The sequence below is a fragment of the Galleria mellonella genome, unplaced genomic scaffold (genome assembly GCF_026898425.1).
Source record: "Galleria mellonella isolate WM207_F2 unplaced genomic scaffold, CSIRO_AGI_GalMel_v1 utg64, whole genome shotgun sequence".
NCBI classification, from domain to species: Eukaryota; Metazoa; Arthropoda; class Insecta; order Lepidoptera; family Pyralidae; genus Galleria; species Galleria mellonella.
In genome coordinates, this window is record NW_026442133.1 from 4,909,875 (window position 1) to 4,931,248 (window position 21,374).

Genomic DNA, 21,374 nt, shown 5'->3' on the forward strand with positions numbered 1-21,374 from the left:
AGTAAAGACATCTTCATCATACATCATCACACCAGCGATTAACTGTTTACTGCTAAACATAGGGATCCCTCGTAAAGATGGGTTTTGTCAGCAGTTGTCACGCTTGTCAACCGTAAGCGGGCTGGTAACCGCAGTTAAGATTTGGGGATGTATTAATAGAAACGTTGCTGCTCATCTTTGGATGATTAAGATCCCTTAGTTACATCACTCACGGGAAAGAAAGGAGTGGTCCGTACTATGTTTGGACCACACGGCAAAGGACAATAAATAAGTTAACTTAAGGTGAAATCGCAATCGTAAGCCCTACGTAGAACTAAAAATCTACTCATGGTATAGAATATATTAGAACTGAAATTTCGTGAAACAAAACATTTAAAAATAATAAAAAAAAAAATTGAATATCCCAACTAAACTAATATTATAAAGAGACAAGATCTAATGTTTGTTTGTAATGGATAAACTAGAAAAATACACGTAGTGTACCGATATTAGAAAAAGAAGCGAGTAACATGAGTTGTATCTTTTTGATCTTTCTACTTATCTACATATGTGAAGCTGGGGCAGGTCACTAATATTAACTTCATATGAAGCTAAACGTGCGGTCTTAGTACGAGAGACTTAAACATTTTTGTTGTTTGTTGATCCATGTGTTTTTAATGAAAATATTCAGTTATACTGGTTAAACACACCCTTAAAATGATGCCAATAATTTCACCTTGTATAATTTGTTGCTTCTTAACAAATTTAAATATGGTATATACGTAATATTTAGGATAGCGAAGGAGAGGATGGTTAGCTTACGTATATTATTTTAAACAAATTAAAGCGCGCTGTGTTGCAAGTAATAAATAGTATAATATTTTGGTATATTTATTTATAATTTGTTTAAAAGACTAAAAAAAGTTACTTTTTTTAAGCGTTTATATAAAGATGCTATGATATATGAGAAAGGAATAGGTGACTTTTAATCCCAATAAAGCAGACGAATTTAGGAACACAGTACAGATAAAAAAAAATTAAAAGTTACTCTACTGTTATTTAGTATTACAGTGAATTAACACTTACAAAGTAACACATTGTTTTTCTACTAACCATTATTTACAAGAGATGTTATTATATCTTTACTTATATTTAGAAATTTTAACACAAACAACAAAAGATATAATAACATTGATGGTATTTGTAGAAGCGAACTACATACCGAATTGTAAATAATAGAAACAATAACAAACAATAACCATTACTTTGTTCATATAATAAGTAGGTATTTGATTTATCTCAATTTTAGTAATAGGTATTAAAAACATTATTACGTTACGTTACGTCATTTTTCTTGTTCTTCTCTTCTTGGTCTCCAGTAGAATAGACAATTTAGACAATATTGTTGTCGAGGTTATTTTTTACGTAACAACTTAAAAATAATAAACGTTTGATCCATAATATGAGTAGTAATAAATAATAAAAATAAGAATTAGAACTTATTGGTTATTATATTCCGTGACATTGCGCGTATTAGTTAAAATAAAAAGAGGTCTAGATAACTAACGAAATTTAGTGGAAAGACATCCTGAATATGGATCCAGAATATCGTCGATCAGATTAAACATTACATCTAGATGTTATTAACCAACTACCTGTTTTAAGTGATTTTATTTTAGAACAGAAATTGTAGGTATTTACTGTGTTTTAATTTAGGATACAACCTAAACGTATACCAAATTTCATTCAATTCCGTTTAGCCGATTAGGCGTGATTAAGTAACAAACATCTACACAAACTTGCATATTCATAATACTAGCTAGTAGCTATTTAATTATGACCATCGAATGGTTACCGGATATGCAGAGAGGTCGTATTTGACCCTGTAGTCAAAATAACATTTAGCCTTTGTGCTGCTAACTGGGTCGCTCGGTATGTCACATCACCGTCGGCACAAGGTCGACGGTAAATGAACTCGATGAATGAATGAAGTCATATTAATTTCTTACATTACATATAAGATTGTATACTTAGTTGACACAGGGACAGAAATCCTGTAGTTAAGCTATAAATTGGCAAATCCTGTGTTTAAGGGTTTTATTTTAAAATAGTTGTTTTTCGTAGATAAAGAGGACTTTACGAATCAAGTAATTGAGTTAGAGATTATTTGAATCATTCATAGGACAGGATTTTTATTTAGTAAAAATAATTCATTATTTACTTTTCAACGTAGCTGTAACATCTATTTAGATTAAAGTGAATTAAAATATACTTCTAGCAAAACTATAATAATTTCACTTCCAGGAAACAAAATATATTACATCTATATCATAATTTCTTTTTCTTTTTAAATAATTATTACAATAAAAAGTTTGTTTGTAATCTAATCACATTAACACTGTTCTTAACAAATGGTGCTGATATAATTTAGTTTCTATGATTTAGATATTTTTATGGTTCAGATATCTTTAAGGTTAGTACAGCCATTATCTAAATATCCAAATAAACAACAAAAAAGTAGCAATGTTTAGTTATTCAAAAAGTCCAAGAATGTTGTAATATCTACACAATGTAAGATCAGTATAAAGATAAGGCAGTGAAGATGAACGGCGCGTAAAAAATAATCAAGGATTCTTTGGATTTTTCCACGGAGTTAAGATGTTAATTACAATAGCTATATGACTCTGTATAAATACCAATTAAAGATAAGAGAAAGTGTAACGTATTTCGAATATAAGTTTGTATGACTTATTAAATGTCGATTATCTTTCTTAAATTTTATTATCCTTAAGTGAAAAACCTCCGAAAGCATTATATTTGGAATTTGGAAGTAAATATAATGTTTTTCTTGCATTTAAGATATTTTTATTAGAAATTTTTCAATTACACAGTCACTATCTGTTGAAATATAATTTTCATATATCAATAATAATTCTATTAAGTTTTATTTATTTTTTAATCTTTTTGAAAGTGAAAATCAGATTCCAATAATTTTCTAATATTATTCTTATATGGAGTAAATAAAATATATTTAAATGACTTTAAACTCTTTCGACTCTCTTTTTTATAGTTTCAAGCGAAATTAAAAGTTAAAATATATATTTATTTTTCAAATTATATGTTATTAATTAATACATGAAATTGATAACATAACATCATTACTGTAATACATAACATATTTTTTTCAAAAAGTATAAATAAAATTAATACAAGATTGTAAATTTTAATTATTACTAAATATAACAGATGATTAAGTACCAAAGAATTTGTACGTTAAAATGAGTTATTACAGAGGACACAAACGTAGAAAAAGGTTTTTAGATAAACCAACTTTTTCTATGCCTCTGTAACCAGAAAAATATCAAAGTAGCAATCTATTGTACTTAATGACGAATACGTTAATAGACTAATATTATAGTTATGACATCAAAATATAAATTGACATTTTATCCATTCATAATTCTTTTGTTGTAAACTTAACTTATATTTGAAAAAAGCAATAGCTGTGTTTCTTGCCCGTTTTTCTCAGCTGAAATTGCATTTCGAACTGGGCGGTAGTTTATAAAAAGTGACTGTTCAAAAATGCTTATTATTAAGTTTGCTTGAATAAAAATTATTTATTTTTATTATTGATTATTATTAACTCTCGTTAATGCTTGTTTCTGTAAGTACGAGTACATACTTATGCCATAAACTATTATCATTGATTACGTAGGTACATTATTACATATTCCTAATTCTTTTACCAAAGCGAGTTCTGATATACTTCATTGTTATTGCACTTAAATGTTCCAGACGGTATATAGATATATCTACTGTAATAGTAAAACATAAAAATGAAGAGATCCGTATGAACAAACAGGTACTTTCCAATAAGATAGATTAAAGGATGTGAACATCCTTTTATTTATAAAAAATTCTGTCTAAAAATTTTCTATATCATGACATGGCAAGAATATACTGTGTCACCACTCTTTTATATCCAGGATTACGTAAAAGACAACTAAGGGGATAGTAGTAGATGATACTGTTGTTGGAGATGAGTGGTTATGTCTAGTTGACTGTGAAGAAGTTTCGATTTCGCAGCTCTTATCCTTTAAATAGTCCAACACAGCCTGACGTGCAAAACTTAGTCTATCTTCTTTTAGATCTTACGGAGATCTACGACATTCATGAAGATATGTTCGCCAAGTCTGCAATAAACTTCACCCTTTGTCTTTACTAAAATTAGTGTGATCACAAATTTCTATGCGTCACATCAGAGGATAAAGTATACTCCGTCACAGCGGTATTATCTATGTCCATATTCTTCATTAAGCGAATGTGTTCAACCAGCCTTGTTTTTTTTTGAGGTTTTCCTCATCTCACCCATTTACCAATTCCCACAATAACAAGGACTTGTAGACTCCAGGGACATCCAGTAAGTCTTTATCTTTTAAAAAGCACAGTAATCATCTCAATACAGTATTTACGATGTAGCAGTAGTACACATCTTATTTTATTCGTGATCTCTTTAATAAATAATAGGTATGTTTTTACCTTTTCACTCTATTCTAAAAAGATAATCTTAATTCCCTGAGCATATTTCAGAGAATAACTGTACTCTTCAAAATATAGGGACTTATTTGTCCACACAATTTTAATTATTTATTACATTATTATAAAATTTAATTATTTAAGTGACGACAATTGCTTTTGTTGATTGTAATGAACATTAAAATATCTTTACATACTTACCATCATTTCAGTCGTTAATTGTGCATTGTTAAATATAAACCTTCTCCATAAGAGGAGTTCTGCCAGTACTTGTCAAGTTTGGTATGCAGGTTGGTAACTGCAGTTACTACTATTAAGTTCCTTTAATCGCTTCTTACAACACCCACAGGAAAGGAAGGGATGGCCTATTCTATGTTGGGACTACATGGCCATTATATATTTTTGCATTTATAACATTATAAAGGTATTTTAAACATACCATACTAAACTAATTAAGTAGATATTATACAGTAGTGGTATTGTAGGCTTTATTCTGTAGAATTAAGGCTCATTTTTACATGTAGTGATCGAGTCTAGCTCTCTTTTGTCCGATATTGTCTACCAATCACTTGAGCATAAATAAACCAAAGTTTTTTTTTCACTTAGGTCCAAGTCTTGGTTTGTTTAAGTTTCTTTGTCTGTTTATAGAATATTAGTTATTGCCTACAAATCTGTTTGCGCGACCAGGATACATTGATTAATGGAACCTTTGATTGTGTGACTTCCACAAGAAAATGTGTACATATAAAACATACATATAAAGCTTGGTTTATTGAAAAGTTTTGTGAAGGCTATGGATAAAAATGGTAAACGATTTTTGTATTTGAAAACTGTTTTCTCCAAATTAAGTGATGCTAAATTAAAAGAAGGCATTTTTGTGGGCCCACAAATAAGTAAACTCATAAGAAACAATGAATTTGATGAAAATCTTACCGCAAAAGAGTTAGCAGCTTGGTTATCTCTAAAGAAAGTAATTCATGGATTTTTAGGCAATCTCAAAGCAGAAAATGCCGAGTTTTTAGTGAATGACTTGTTACAAAAATTCAAAACGATGAAGTACAGAATGTCTTTAAAAATACATTGCTTGCATTCCCATTTTGATTTTTTCCACCTAATCTTGGAATGGTGAGTGACGAACAAGGTGAACGCTTTCACCAGGATATTAAACAGATAGAAGAGCGTTATTAAGGCAGATGGAATGCTAAAATGTTAGCAGATTACTGCTGGTTTGTAATGAAAGAGGATTCTACTGTTCACAAGAGGAAAAGTTAATATTTCATAATTTTCTTTGAAATAATTGGTTATTTTTTTATATTGACCACTTAAACTTCAGCTATTTTGATTCGTTGTCACTTGTAAATATAGATATTTTTTTTTGGGTAAAATTAATTATTTAAATAAAAAATATGATACACAATTTTGATACTGTCTTGATTTATTTATAGTACATCAATTTATCAAAACTTTAAAACGATACGTGTTATAAAAGATCTATTTATGTTTTTATGTTCAGCAGGTCCATTTTGATAAAAAATAGCAATTTCATTAAATGTTAGAGCACAAAAAAAAGAATTTGTCACACAGTGTAATTTAAGATATTTTTTCACAACAAATTGTATTCTATTGATTGCAAAATTATCATTATTTAAAAATCATTATAATCAATACAGAATTAGCGAAGATACTGCGTAATAAAATAAAAACACAAAATATAATTGGGAACTTACACCTTTTTTGCTACTCTTGTTTATGGATTCTTTTATTTATAAAATAGTATTTTTAACTACCTCCATATAATCGTCTTTTTTTTTTTTGTTTAATTTGGAATGCAACATCTGGAATTTAAAAAGAGCGTTTAACAGCAGGTTGCCTACTGTTATTTAGTCATAGATGTTTACAAAGAAACATTCAAGGGACTTCTATTTACTACTATTCAGTTGCAGTCTATGCAAATTGCAACAGACAACATGTAGTCAATTGTAGGGAAAGTTTAAAGTCATAAAGTTTAATGACTTATGAACAAAAAAGTATTTCCCTATTGGTCAAAGGAATAAAGAGACTGGACCAGCCATAGTGAATAAGTTCTATGATCATTTTTGTTAAATGATCATTTGTGGCTGTCGTTAGTACACCTTTTCAGGTAGGCCTTGGGCTTTTTTGCCATGCTACTGTAGTAGCGAAAAAATTTGTATAAACGATATTTCACAGTGTTAGTGAAAACAACACTCAATATGTGAGCAATGTACTCGTACATTGGAATTCATAGTTTACATTTACAGTGCCATCAAAAACACTGAAAAATTAAACTGAACCCCATTACAAGTATTTTCGATCGTTGTGTGGGAGTCGAATTCCAAACGCCGTGTAACAATTTTCTGCTGTTTGCAGAACATTGGCATACTGTAGGTGTTTGAAAAATAGACAGATAGATATTTTTATAAAACATAATTTCATTGCATGATATCATCGCCAATTATGTACCTACTTTCTACAATCTAATAATGTGGAACATAATTTAGGTATGCATTACCCAAAAATGATTATGTGGTACATAAAAAATTGCGTTTTAATAAAAATGAAACTTACTGTGTTTTTACATTGTTATTCCAATCTCTCGTGATTAAATTGAAAATTATACTTATTCAATTATTGACAGTACGTTGAATATATATTTATATATTATAACTATTTAATTTTACTTATTTATATGCTTTTGTACAACCATTTAATATATCGATATTAGGTTATAACAACAATTTAGACAAACGAACTTAAACCCTAAAAGGATCTGTTCCAGTCAACCTTATTATCAGATGGGCTGTATGCTTATTTGAGATATAAATTACCTTTGTGATATAAATTAGAGAACCTATAAGAACCTAGAGAATCTGAAAGGAGAAAGTAAATCTATAGGATTTGTATATAAAGCATAACGTATATGCTGAAATAATATATATATATATATATATATATATATATATATATATATATATATATATATATATATATATATATATATATATATATATATATATGTATATTTGGTTTCAGTATTTGTAGTAAAATATTTCATTCATTCTAATATCATTTGGGAGGAAATTCCAGAATATAGCAACTTTCACTATAAAAAATTTGGCGTATGAGCAATAAATAAATTGAATTAAATTGAATTGAATTGCGTTGTGGATAGGTCATTCTTTAAGACTGGCTTATCTAATTAGTTTTTTCATGATTACCTAATGTAAATAAACTGTAAAAGAATAATAATAAATTTTCAAGATAAAAATAATAAATTTTAAATATTTATTCTATTTAAATATGATAAAGTATACATTAAAATAAATCGGTGTACTATATGAGAAAAACATGAATTTAATATGAAATATCACACGGAACAATATAAAGTTGTCGACAAAGAATTTCAAAGCAATACCCAAAACGATTTCCATAGCAGGTCTCCAATTCTCAAATATTTCGTCACAAGGCGGTAATATATCATGTTTTTGCGTGGACTCAGGAATGCCCGCCTGTATAATTCGGGCGGCCACCCGGCAACTGCGCGTCTGCCGCGCCCGCCGCCCTACGTCTATATTATCAGTAGATAAATTTAAGCTTTGTCTTTGCTCGTATTTCGTCCTCTCGAGATTTTGCTTTTGTTGTTTTTTTTCTCCATTCGCCTTGGACCGCAACAAAAAACTGAGTGGAGGCGAACGAAGTGGGTATAATTTATTTTATAGTCGGCTCGCTCGTAACTCGGCGGTGGACGGCTGGACGCCGATTTATCCCCATCTCGGTGTAATTAACGTAAATGGATTGGCCGAAGTCGGTACCTCTGAGTGACCGCCCGCCCGACTCGCCTCTCTCACGACCCTCTCTTCTCAGACCACTCCCTGTTTATCTAACAGTACGTTATTACCTACCACTTTATATTAGATAGAGCGCAATATTCGAATACAACAACGCAAGTAACACGCCTTAATCCAATTAAAGTCATATATTTTTTGCAAACCGCAACACAAATAATATTCAATGAGATACGAGAATGGACCGCGATTACGTAGCCTCGGTTCCCAAGGAGTGCGGCGACTTATCCCTGAGGGAATTATAATTGTTTTGCATTCTTGCACGGGTATAAAAACAAAAGAGCGAGATACGGGCCCCCCGCGCTGCATGCCCTATGCTACAGACCAGACCAAAGTCTGACGACTCACATTCCCTGAGACAAAAAGTTACGGATGAATCGAAGCAAGTTTCCAGTCTTAAGTGGGAAGAGATTGTTTTTGTAATTGTGTGTACCTATAAACATTTAATTTTTCCAAATTTTTTTACGAGTTATTTATTACTTACGGGTTACCTATAATTTAAACTTTGACCTGAATGGATATAATTTCTTTCGGTATTATTATATTTTTAAGTATATATATATATATATATATATATATATATATATATATATATATATATATATATATATATATATATATATATATCTTATGGAATAGGCTAAGAAAACTGGGTGGTTCTTGTGATATATTTAATATAAACAAATAAATAGCTAGAAAAAAAATATCTAAAACTTTTTTGTAATTATTATTAGATGTTAAATTCTTTTCTTTTTTATCTATAACTAGCGACTCGCCCTGGCTTCGCACGGGTGCAATGCTGATACTAAATACCAACTGATACCTACTACAGAATGTCCTTATAAACAACGTTTGTTTTTTGTCGTTAGATAATACAAACATGATAAAGTCCTAGGAATGGGACAATCATGGACGAAACAGTATACTCTGTTATGTCCATGGACGCACTATTATATAGGCACTTTCCATCAGGTGGGCCGTCGCTTGACATTCTAAGTTCTATAAAAAAAAAAATATATACCTACCTACTACAGAATGTCCTTATAAACAACGTTTACAGCTTTTTTGTCGTTAGATTTATATCTATGTAATATCTTCGGATTATATATTCGTTTAAATATCTGTAATATATTGTAAATATTCGTTTAAATTTCGCTATATTGCTCTATATTTAATGGGCAATGTATTAAAGGTACTTAATTGCATAAAAAATAATGCTATATTGCTTAAAATCACTTCGTAAATAAGCCATTTTTTCCTGTAAAAATGTAAAGATAAAAAATGGTTATTGTGGGTTATCCGCAATGATATATACCATCGCGGACTTTTTCGTTAACCTTTTTATGGTGTACAATACTGTAGTATACGAGTATTATTTTGATTTATCTCGTGGAGTTCAGCCAGCGTTTGTTTAAAATGTGTTTATTTACGACATCACATTAGAAACCTCTAAATTTATCAGTGTTTCTCTACAATATTATGCATGCATTATACATACAAACCTTCCTCTTGAATCACTCAATCTATTAAAAACACTGCTTCAAAATTCGTTGCGTAGTTTTAAAGATTTAAGCATATATAGGGACAGACAGACAGCGAAAGCGACTTTGTTTAATACTATGTAGTGAAATATCAATCATCATGATCATAATTTCAGACATTATCCGTCCACTGCTGGACATAAGCCTCCCCCATAAACTGCCATAAAGAACGCTCCTGAGCCACCTGCATCCACTGATTCCCTGTAACGCATTTCAGGTCATCACTCCATCTAGTGGGGGGTCGTCCTACATCGTTTACTCGTACGTGGTCGCCACTCAAGAACCTGTCTTCCCCATCGGTTATCGGTTCTTTGAGCTATGTGACCAGCCCATTGCCACTTCAACATGCTTATCATTAGAATAACAATATAATGTTTTTATGTAAAGAACACTTTCAAAGTACAAATATGAAGTTTAATGATGTTAATATTATATCTACCTCCTACTTATAACATTCTACCTAGTTTGTATGTTTCATAATAATATATTAAATGTGCGTATATGATGCAAGTTACTAAGCATAACGTACGTCTGTAGCTATGTTGATGTAATATTTTTAATTTAAGTAGGCATTTCAATAAAGCGATAAAAGTACACATGTTTTATATACATTCGCTTCTCGAAATCCACAGAACCTCAACACATCACGAGTTATTCCAACCTACAATATAAATTCGTATAAAACGATTTACGAAAATACCTAACGGAAATTTTAAATTCGTCAGACGTAACGCGGTAACCCTCATTCGGTGCGTTGCCGGTATCGAGTGCCGCGAAATTGTTTAGTTTACAATGTTTTTATGCAGAAGTAATAAAGTAATATGAAGAAAAAACCCGTTTAATTTGTGCATGCTTGGAATATTTGAGAGAAGGCGCGCGGTCGATGGCCGCGAGTGCGGTCCGACCAAGTCCAACTCTTTATTGCAGCCTCCTATTCTACCTATGCTTCAAAATAACTATATGGAAATGTCAGTTTAATAGCTAAAGATGTATTATAGATATTAAGTAATAAGTAATTATAAGATTCTTATTACTTTTACTTTAAAAAGAAGGACTTCAATCGGAATGGATATTTTGTTCGTTTAAGTAGATATGTTACGCGACATCTTCGTCAATGCTGAATCGATTGTAATATTTTAATAACCATAAATGTTTTATTTAATGCTGGTACTATACAAATTTGGTTGTAATTGTATTAATATTACTTTTACCTACCCGTAAATATTAATCTTATTGTTTAGATTTTTTAGTCCCTGTAGTATGTAAGGAAATATGTGGATTCTTTGTATTAAAGAAAGCTCAATTATTTAAACTAATTCTATCATATTAAACACGTGTAAAATTACCTAATAATTAAAAAAAGCTACATTATATTTTATAATAGTACCGTTCTTTTATTAGTATTCTTAATCATTATCGAATTCAAAAGGAATAACACATGCAGTGTAAAAACTTATGTCGTCATGTTTCGAGGATGCGCTGTTTGCATTTCGAATTTGAGTATGAATGCGCGTCTTGTTCACAGACATAAAGTGATCATTACAATTTCAACCTTTTGACAGTAGTGTCCAAGCTTGAAAAAACACGTGAAATGGTAATCTAAGTAAAAAATAAAGTCGCGTGCCGCGGAACGCGCGCGTCTTGCGTTTTGTTTGTCCCGTATACGCACCTCAATCACAATCAACTTTCACCTAAGGGAGGCGTCACATAGTTGAACGATAGCTATTTGTCGATTTATCATTCGTAATGTTCTACATCAGTTCAATATTGGAAATCCTGTTAATATTATAAATGCGAAAATTTGTAAGGATGATTAGATAGATGTTTGCTACTGTTTCATACAAAAAGTACTCAATGAATTTGAATAAAATTTTATACTTGGGTAGATTACATCTTCACTTAGCAAAATAGCATACTTTATATATGCATTCACGTATGAAAAGCTACTAGGAATAGTAAGAAAATAAACTCAATTTCAGTAAAGCATGATTTTAAAACAATGCCTAATTAAATCATCAAAAATTCGATTGTAAACTAAAAATATAATAATAAGAATAATATAATTTAATCTATTTTTATATTATATAAGATAAAAATCTTATATAATATAAAAATGGATTATGAATATTTTACACTCTTATTATGTAATTTATAGTATTTCAGAATTATGAAAATTTATGATATACCGTTTGTAAAAATCCGTCGAGGCATTGAAGTTACATATTCCGTTATAGATCCAGACATACTTATCTATATAGGCTAGAGGATAATATAAATGTTACCGTAAAAAATCAAATTTCATGTGTGGTATCAACATAGAGTAGGCCATCCCTTCCTTTCTCGTGAGTATCGTAAGCGACGACTAAGGGAACTTAATAATCGAGGGATAGGCAGCAACCTTCCTCTTAAAACATCACCAAAGTCAAACTACGGTTGCCAAGCGTGGCAACCCTCTTGTGGGGAAGCCTATGTTTAGCAGTAGACAGTTATCGGCTAATATGATGATGATGATGTAAAAAATCATATAATATCTCAGTACTCAGAAATGGCAACAAATGAAGAATACCATGGACATCAAAGTGTATTCTATAATGTACATGCTGCTGTTCCTGTACGTTTGGTGAGGTGACGGCTACAAGTTTCCATCAGGTGGGCTCTCGTCTTCGTCAGTACGTTTTAGTCAACATTAATTTTGATTAAATTAGTTGTTTTTTAATGAACAAAGTCATAAAATACTACTGAAAATATTCATTTATTACTTTTTTTATAGGCTTTTATACACTATTCTACTAAAATCCAAAAAACACCCAAACGTTCTTCCCTAAACTGTATCTATTAAATTCGATGAATTCTACTAAAAATTGAAAAAGGGTCCATGTTTGTATATGTCTGTCATTATGCTATAATGCTATTTTGTTTATTGCCAAAATACCAATTAAAATCAAAACCATACAAAAGATGAAACTTAATTTTGTATATTGTGGGTAGTTGTGTTGTCTAATGAAAAATGTTCAGTTTCTCAGGGAAAACACTCCCTTAAAAGGACGCTAAAAAATAGAACAATCTATTTACCCCTGGATATTGAGGATCGCAGTAGTAATAATAAGCTGAGTACTTATTACATACAACTTATTAGGTATATGTATTGACCAACGATATTATTTGTTATACACTAGTTTCACCTGCGACATTAGTTGCAATATGTGTTATATTGTTTGGGGTAAAAAGTAGCTTACGTCCCTCCCATGCAGTTTATTAACATTAACTATATGGGATAGATACGATAAGAGTACTAAATTTCATACTGAATGATATGATAAAACAAAAAAATATATATAAAAGAAAATATATAGGCATGGAGTTAATAAACAATCGAATCCAATAACTTGATAATTTTCTTATAACAGGAGGATTCCTAGTTTGACTGTAGTTTATTTTTAAGTTTTTAATATTCCATTAAGAGTTAATAATATTCTTTTAAATTTATTATATTGCTTTCTACGCAAACAAACTAGCATTACTGGATAAACACGATAGGTATCCACATACCAAATTCAGGACAGGTTATATTTGCGTTCATACAAACTTATTTATCTAAGATACAAACACTATAAAGATTATTTTTAAAATTTATGTTCATTTTACTAGCCAGCAGGTATACACTATACATCATAATATAAAAAAATCTTGTGTCATGATATTCGTTCAAGTTAATTTCCGGAACCGCTCAACGAATTTTAATGAAATTTTCTAAATTTGTTTACTACAAATTTTAAAATAGGATAGCGTTTATTCGAATAAATAAATATATCTCATAGGGCAAAACTACGTTTACCGCGTATATAAACTGAAAAATGACGACCAACCGCAAGTGATATTTGTTTTTATTTACAATGTGGTACCAACAAATTAGCACCATATCGTTACTTCTATGATTGTAAATTAAAGTCACAAATCTGTCTCTAATACCGCACCTAATAACATAAAAATATATGTGGCAAGGAAGGTAGAATAAATAATAACAGATACATTGTATGTCTGCTTTACGGGTATAAAAAATCGTGAAGGCTACATCTTGGGATGAGTGGCAACCATTAACCATATTACGTTACACGTATTATTTTTTTGCGAATAATTATACCTACCTAAAAGATGTTTAAGCGTTTTGTTTACAAAATAATTACAATGGATAAAAATATTGAGGAGATATGAGGCTTTTAGGAGGCAGTTTGCGGCGCGGCGGAGGCACGCAACAAGTGTACGCTAGACAGACATAAACAGCAATTTATTTCTGGCAACGAACCCGCGTCCTTGGCGCCGACCTTATTGCGCAACACCGGTTTCGAAACGCGCACGCGCACGTTCTATGTACTTATGTGATATGATCCTCCAATAGTAACGAGGAATCGCAGATTTTTATCAAAATTCAAATTATCAATCTTAAAGGTTATTCGCCAAGAAATCGTAAATTTTCATAAGTTTTGTCACAGTAAGGTAGGTTAGTATTAGTTATTTATTCATATAGTGCACTTCATAGACTCTTTAATCTATCATGGTTAATGTTAAATCTATTACCTATATTGTGTATAAATTTAGAATTGGAAGCAATAATACATTTTTTAAGCAATGATGGAATCTTGTAAATCTAGTTTCTGACGCACGCGTCTTCTAGTTCTTTAATAATAGATATATTTTGTGTTTGATTATTTTCATTTTAGAGCTGTAAGTTTTTTTATTGTTATAACTAATAATATATTTTCTAATAAAATATAATTTTAAATTATAAAGTAAAACCACAGGAGTTTTACTCGCAAGTATAAATTTTTGATAGTTGAGTATAAGTTAAATATGTATTTTACATTAAGATATATATAAAATTATAAATATATATTTGATTTTTATTTAATAATTCTGTGTTGACTTAAATTAAATCTAATCTGTCTGATATTATTGTGTTAGTAAAAATAGATTATGAACAATAATTATTTAGACCTTTAATTATCCGCTAAAACATATTCTTCAGCATGTCATAGACATAATTATGATCGTAAGTAACGATTATGTGCCGCTTGTATCCATCTACAACACATTTGAGACAGTCCCTCTATCGAGTAGAATATTACTAGTACTTAAAAATGGTATAAATTATTTTCACCAAGGTAATTTAACAATTATAAGTACAGCAAGTAGGAATTTAAAATTATCTACATGACATGTAAAACTGCAGCCCAAAGTCAGAGATAGTAACAAAAACTGAAATAATTTCGAACTGATATATAATGTTTCTTATATGGGGTATGTGCATATATTTTTTAATTTGGCATATTTCCTAGTCTATATATGTAGAAAACATATGATATTTATTAATACATTATGTATTATTGTTTAATATAATTGTATAATTTATTATATTCAGATGACCAAAATTTTATACATCTACTAAATATGCTAAGTATAAAAATAGATTATAATTGCCAAAGCCGCTCGGTTTTGAGCAGATAATGAATTTGTTTCTTTTTTAATGTTTGATTTGAAATAAATTTATATTGACTTATCAAAGCAGCTATTTTTAGACGCATTTTGTTACAAGGTCTACTATAAAAATATTTGTACTGATAATAGCTCGCTAGTGTTGTTGTTCATCTATGTATTAGTATATCATTTTAAAACAATGGAGTTATGGAATAATGCATAAACAAATCCTATTAGTATTATAAATACGAAAATTTGTAAGAACGGATGAAAGTTTGTTACCCTTTCACGCAAAAGCTACTGAACGGATTAGAATAAAATTTAGTACATTGATAGGTTATATTCCAACTTAATAAATAGGATGCTTTATAGACTAGTATAGGTGGGTAAAGACGCATAATCTAATATGCTATATGTATATATATGGTTACATAATCTAATATGAATTTATAGGTATATAAAAATACAACATAACACAACTACAATCTTTCAATAAAGTATTGAATGACTACGGAAATAGTTATATCAATACCTTTCGTTTTTATAATAAAGAAAAAATTGAATAATAATTTCTATTATCTTTCCTTTCTGTAGTAAAAAAAAAGTAAAGCTATTAACTCTGTTATCTTTTGTTCTATAATGATAGAAAATAGAGCTATCCAGTTACATATCTTGCTTTATTCATAAAAGAAAGAAATTCAGTTAATAGTTAGGTGTCAATGTGTTTGTAACACCTTTTTAATTAAATAATTAATTAGAAAACGTAATTCTTCTATTGAAGTTACAAATAAATTATCGATCTTAGTATGTAAATTCTAAAAAAAAAAAATAGCAAATGAAAAAGAATATAAAAAAATCATAAAAAAATGAAAATAATTATCGATCTAATAAGAATTCTTATAATTAACCCTTTCAGAACTGGCGTGCACAATTGTAGACATAAGATAAAATTTAAAAAATAAATATTAAACTCTCAAGCTTTCCGATTGAAAAGGGGTTGTATTCGTTTGTTCACTAATAAACTACTCAATTTAATACTACTTACGCCATTTTTTTATTTTTTTTTTTATAGTCTCCTTATTATACTTTAGACACATGGAATTTACCAAATCCATCGGATGAAAAAAAATAATTCAGTTCTGAAAGGGTTAATATTCATCTATAATCTACACAAGTATATTCCGCTATAAAAACAAAATAGTGATTTCAATTGTCATAAAATTAATATGGCACTAATTATTAAAATTGGTTGAAAATTATCAAAGATATCGTGTAACATACACACAAAAATACAGTCGGATACCTCCTCGTCTCAGTAGCCCTTAAAAATTATAATTAAAAGCAACTTGAATTTTATGAATATATAAATAGATCGATAAAATTGGTGACACAAACTGACAGACAACTTATACTTAGAACTGATGGGCATTAAAGGCATGAAATTTTCTAAAAAAGAAATATTTGTAGAAAAAGTGAGCATTCAGAAGATAAGTCTCGGCATACCCACAAGTACGGGGCATATTATTAGTAAACTACTTGTAGATCTCCGTTCAATCTAATTCTACTGGAACATAACAAACTTTATTGCGCACAAAATGTATACATAGAATATTATTACAGACTGAACATTTTGTTTTACGAATAAATTCTAGTATTGGAATCTATTATGGAGTACCATATCTATTATATATAGCATATTTATGTGTGCATGGCGCTGTGGCAGAGTGAAAGTGGCAGCAAGCCTCTTGGCTCTCGGCGACCGAAGGCCGACCACAAACCAACCGCATGGGCCAACCATGTAAATAATATCCACACCAAAAACTGTTACACTACAAACTGGTGATCACGAAATGAGTTTGTGATAACAATATCAAAATTTTAGGGTATTCGATAACGATATCGTGATAAATTCAACATGTTGCATTGGAAACTGCGTTACTATTTCATTGATTATAATTGAAAAATACATCACAGTTGTAGTGTTATATTACACTACTGAATATATGTGATTTCATTATATTCTGCGCGTTACAATATGGCGCAGGCTCACTAAAATTTGAACATTACTAAAACGTAACTTATTGTCTAATAAAATATTTGAATTTCCGAATTTAACTTCAACACTAAAAAAACAAGTAAAATGTCATCTATTACACGTACCTTGATACAGTGTGCAAAATATAAATAGTTTATTCCTAAATTATTACATATTAAAACTACATAATAATATTAAAAGTGCATTAATAGTTTTCGGAATCGATAAATTAATTTTGCTATGATCCTATAAATATTAGAGGCTAGTATCAAAATAAATTAATTCGTAATTTTATCCTGATTGAATCTTTGGCTGTGGGAAACATAGCGTAAACATTTTTTAATTCTATTTATCGACTGCCACCGTTACGAAATGTCACACAATCAACGTCACGTACCATCAGCGCTGACGTGTTTACATATTGTGTGACGTGGATTTGTAAAGATGCCTTTAACGTACAAGTTAAGATTCTTGACTACGTGGACACAGCGCGCACTGTTATTACTAAATAGGCATACCTACTCCGAATATTCTAACATAGTGCTATCCTGCTTTATTAGTGCTATCCTAGTTTATAAGGACAGTATGGAATAAGTTCTGTTTTTTTACAGTCAAAGACAATTTAAGTTTCTTAATATTTTCTCATAGTTATTCAATTCAGTAATTATTCAAATATCATAATTATTTAATTAATTATTGACTACAAACTAAAGATTCTAAGAGCAATTTCCAAAATTCCAAAATGAGTAAAATCCGTGTTTGGATCATTTAAAGTTATTGTCTCTTGCTTCATGCTTTGAAGGGTACATAAAGCCGTTATTTGGTAACCCATCTTATAATCTTTTCGTATAACCTTAGGCAGCCTAGAAATTTAACACTAGAGAGCGTCACCGCTGTGGTAATGATTTGTCACCAACGACATGCTATAACGTTCGGAAGTATAACATATTAGTCTTCGTCTTTATCTAATATATAAAATTCTCGTGTCGCGGTGTTTATTACTAATCTCCTCTGACACGACTTTACCGATTTTTATGAAATTTTGTGTGCATATTGGGTAGGTCTGAGAATCGGCCAACATCTATTTTTCATACCTCTTAATGATAAGGGTGACCTACCTCTACTTTTTTAATTTTATTTGAAGAAATTTTTTAATTTTTATTTTATTATGATTTAACATTGAAAAATATATACAACTTCAAATTTTCACGCTTTTACGATCAATCCCTGTTTTTTAATCGCGATTTTCATATGCCGCAATAGGGTTGCAAGATGGCGATCGAATATAGTAATTGTAGTAATAGAAATTTTACGAGAAATTTTCATGTATAGTTCTCGAAATAATGTACATAGTGAAACAACGTTTGCCGAGTCAGCTAGCAATTATATATACCTATTTAGAAATCATTTGCGGTATAATTATAATTAATTGAAAATTAATCACAAACAATCTTTTTCTTCATTATAATTAAAAAATGTTATTAATGGAAGATATAAAAGTTATAGAATGATATTTTCTTAAACATTGATGTTAGAAAAGATTTAATTGCGATTTCATATATTTTGGCTATTAGGTGAGGTTCTGTATAAAATTCAATTATTGCTTTAAGCTATATGTAATTTAATTTTAGGTATATCAATTTTAACTTCATTAAATAATATTTTTCGATTTTATGATTAAAAAAATCTAAGATATAGCTTTGTGATAAAATACATATTAAGAAAATTTTTAACTTCGATCAATTTAATACTAAAATAATAGTCAAGTATAGAGAAATAGGAAAATGATGGTTTATTTATGTACCAAATTTTATTCAAATCCGCTCACCCAGTTTATACGTGATTGAGTAACAACCACACAAACATTTTACATACTTTCACATTTATAATATCAGTAAGATATTTTTTTGACGAAAACTCAAATTATTACAGCAAACATTAATAGGTACCTACTAAAATTAACAATAATCACTTGAAAACTTTATGTAGGCACGTAATATAATAATTTAAACGAGCAATCAAATAATGACGTAGAATGTTATTTATATCAAGGTTGCTATAAATAAAATAATCTGTGTCTATAGGTCATACATATCATAACATAATAAATATATGCTTCTCAGCAAAAGGTTCATATTTTCCAGCAGAGGTCGGTACTGCGAATCTGTAGCCATTAAGTAACTCGTAAAAATTTGGCAAGGTGAACTGTTAGACAAAGGCTCATCGCATACGATACTAATTAGGCTGGCTGTAGAATAGGAATGCCCCGCCGGGCACAGTGCTGTAGAAGTAAATTACAGAGCACGCTCGCTCCGAGTCAGGGCCGGCACCACTTATAAGTTAGATACTGTCTAGATATTCATTGAATTTATTTATGTAAGTATAACTATCTCTTAATATCTATTGAATAGAATAGATAACTGTAATAAACAATAAAAAAAATATCTTTTTATTATTTATATGTAGAAAATGATGTAAAATATCATTGTAGAAAAACAAGTGGGAACCCTAAACCCGCGCCCGCGGCGCTCCGCCTTCATTACGAGAGAAGCTTTTGCGTCTAAGATTTATTTACATCCGGATTCTCTAAGCAATAATCTAAATTTTAAACACTGTGAAACAATTTTGATATCTTTCCATTTTTCATATCTAGATGGTTAACATTAATAACTAAAATAAATAGTGTATATATTGAAATTGGTAGCATTTTGACGCAGGTAGAGCTTATAAATTCAGATGGAATTGGAGAAAATTTTTAAAGTTATTAGTTGCATGAAAAATATGATCTAATTTAATACTGCTTATGCGGACTAAGCCCTGGTAACAGATTCTTTTTCTATAAATCTATAGAGATTAATAAATAAATATAATATTATTACAAAAGTCACACTTTAATTTATTATAGGCTGCCCTTCACCACTGCATGTTAAACGCGGTGCTTCACACAGACTCTGAACAAACAATAGCAGGTTCAGAAGCCACCTATTTGTGTGTTTGCTTCGGTCGGTACGCAAACGGCTTCTTCCATCTGAACACTGTTACGTAAACATGTCCGACACAGCGCAAACACACACTGCACTGATCGTTAAAAATAATATTTATTCTACTACTGGTAGTCTTTTTTATTGTATGCACATCGATAACTGTCATGCCACAGATTTCGAAAAGATTAGAATTTACTGATCATTGGTTTAAAAGAAAACATATTACAATCAAAAATGGGCAATTCTTAAGTATTCTAAGATATCACTGCTATAATTACAGGGTATAGAGGCATTGTTTCGCTTTTGTACTTTGGTGCTACCATGATGCAGTTTATATTTTTATTGGCATCATCGATTAGGTAACAACTTTCCATCAGATGGATGAAATTTTAGTTTATTTGATGTTATAAATAAATTACCAGAGGGAGACTTTGTACAAAAGTCGATTGCTTGGGCACCTCTGTCCCATTCGTGTTTTAACCGTGAAGCAGTTGTGTTTGCATGGCCGTGTTTCGGTTTGAAGGGTGGGATATGGCGTGAATTTGCTGGGTACAGAGGAATAATACCTGAGTCCTCATGAATGGCAACACATGGGGGGCATCATGGGCGAAACAGTATACTCTGTTATGTCCGTGGTACTGCTCATGTCTATAGGCGACGGTTACCACTTTCCATCAGATGGGCCGTCAACTTTGTTTGCCATTCTAAGATGTATAAAAAAAAAATTCATTAATCCATAAGGGAATTTATTTTAATAGAATCTACCTTTTATGAAATTCGTGAAGATAAGTTTACGAGCGAAATAATACAAATAATACAAGCAAAAACAAAACTAAGCATTTTAACACTCATAGAATCTTCTTTAAAAAAGCTGTTCTTAATTAGACGGTTTTTGTGCAGATTATACTTTCGATTTCTTCGATTTTTTATGAACTAATTGTAAAGGGGGGCAAGGGATTGTTAG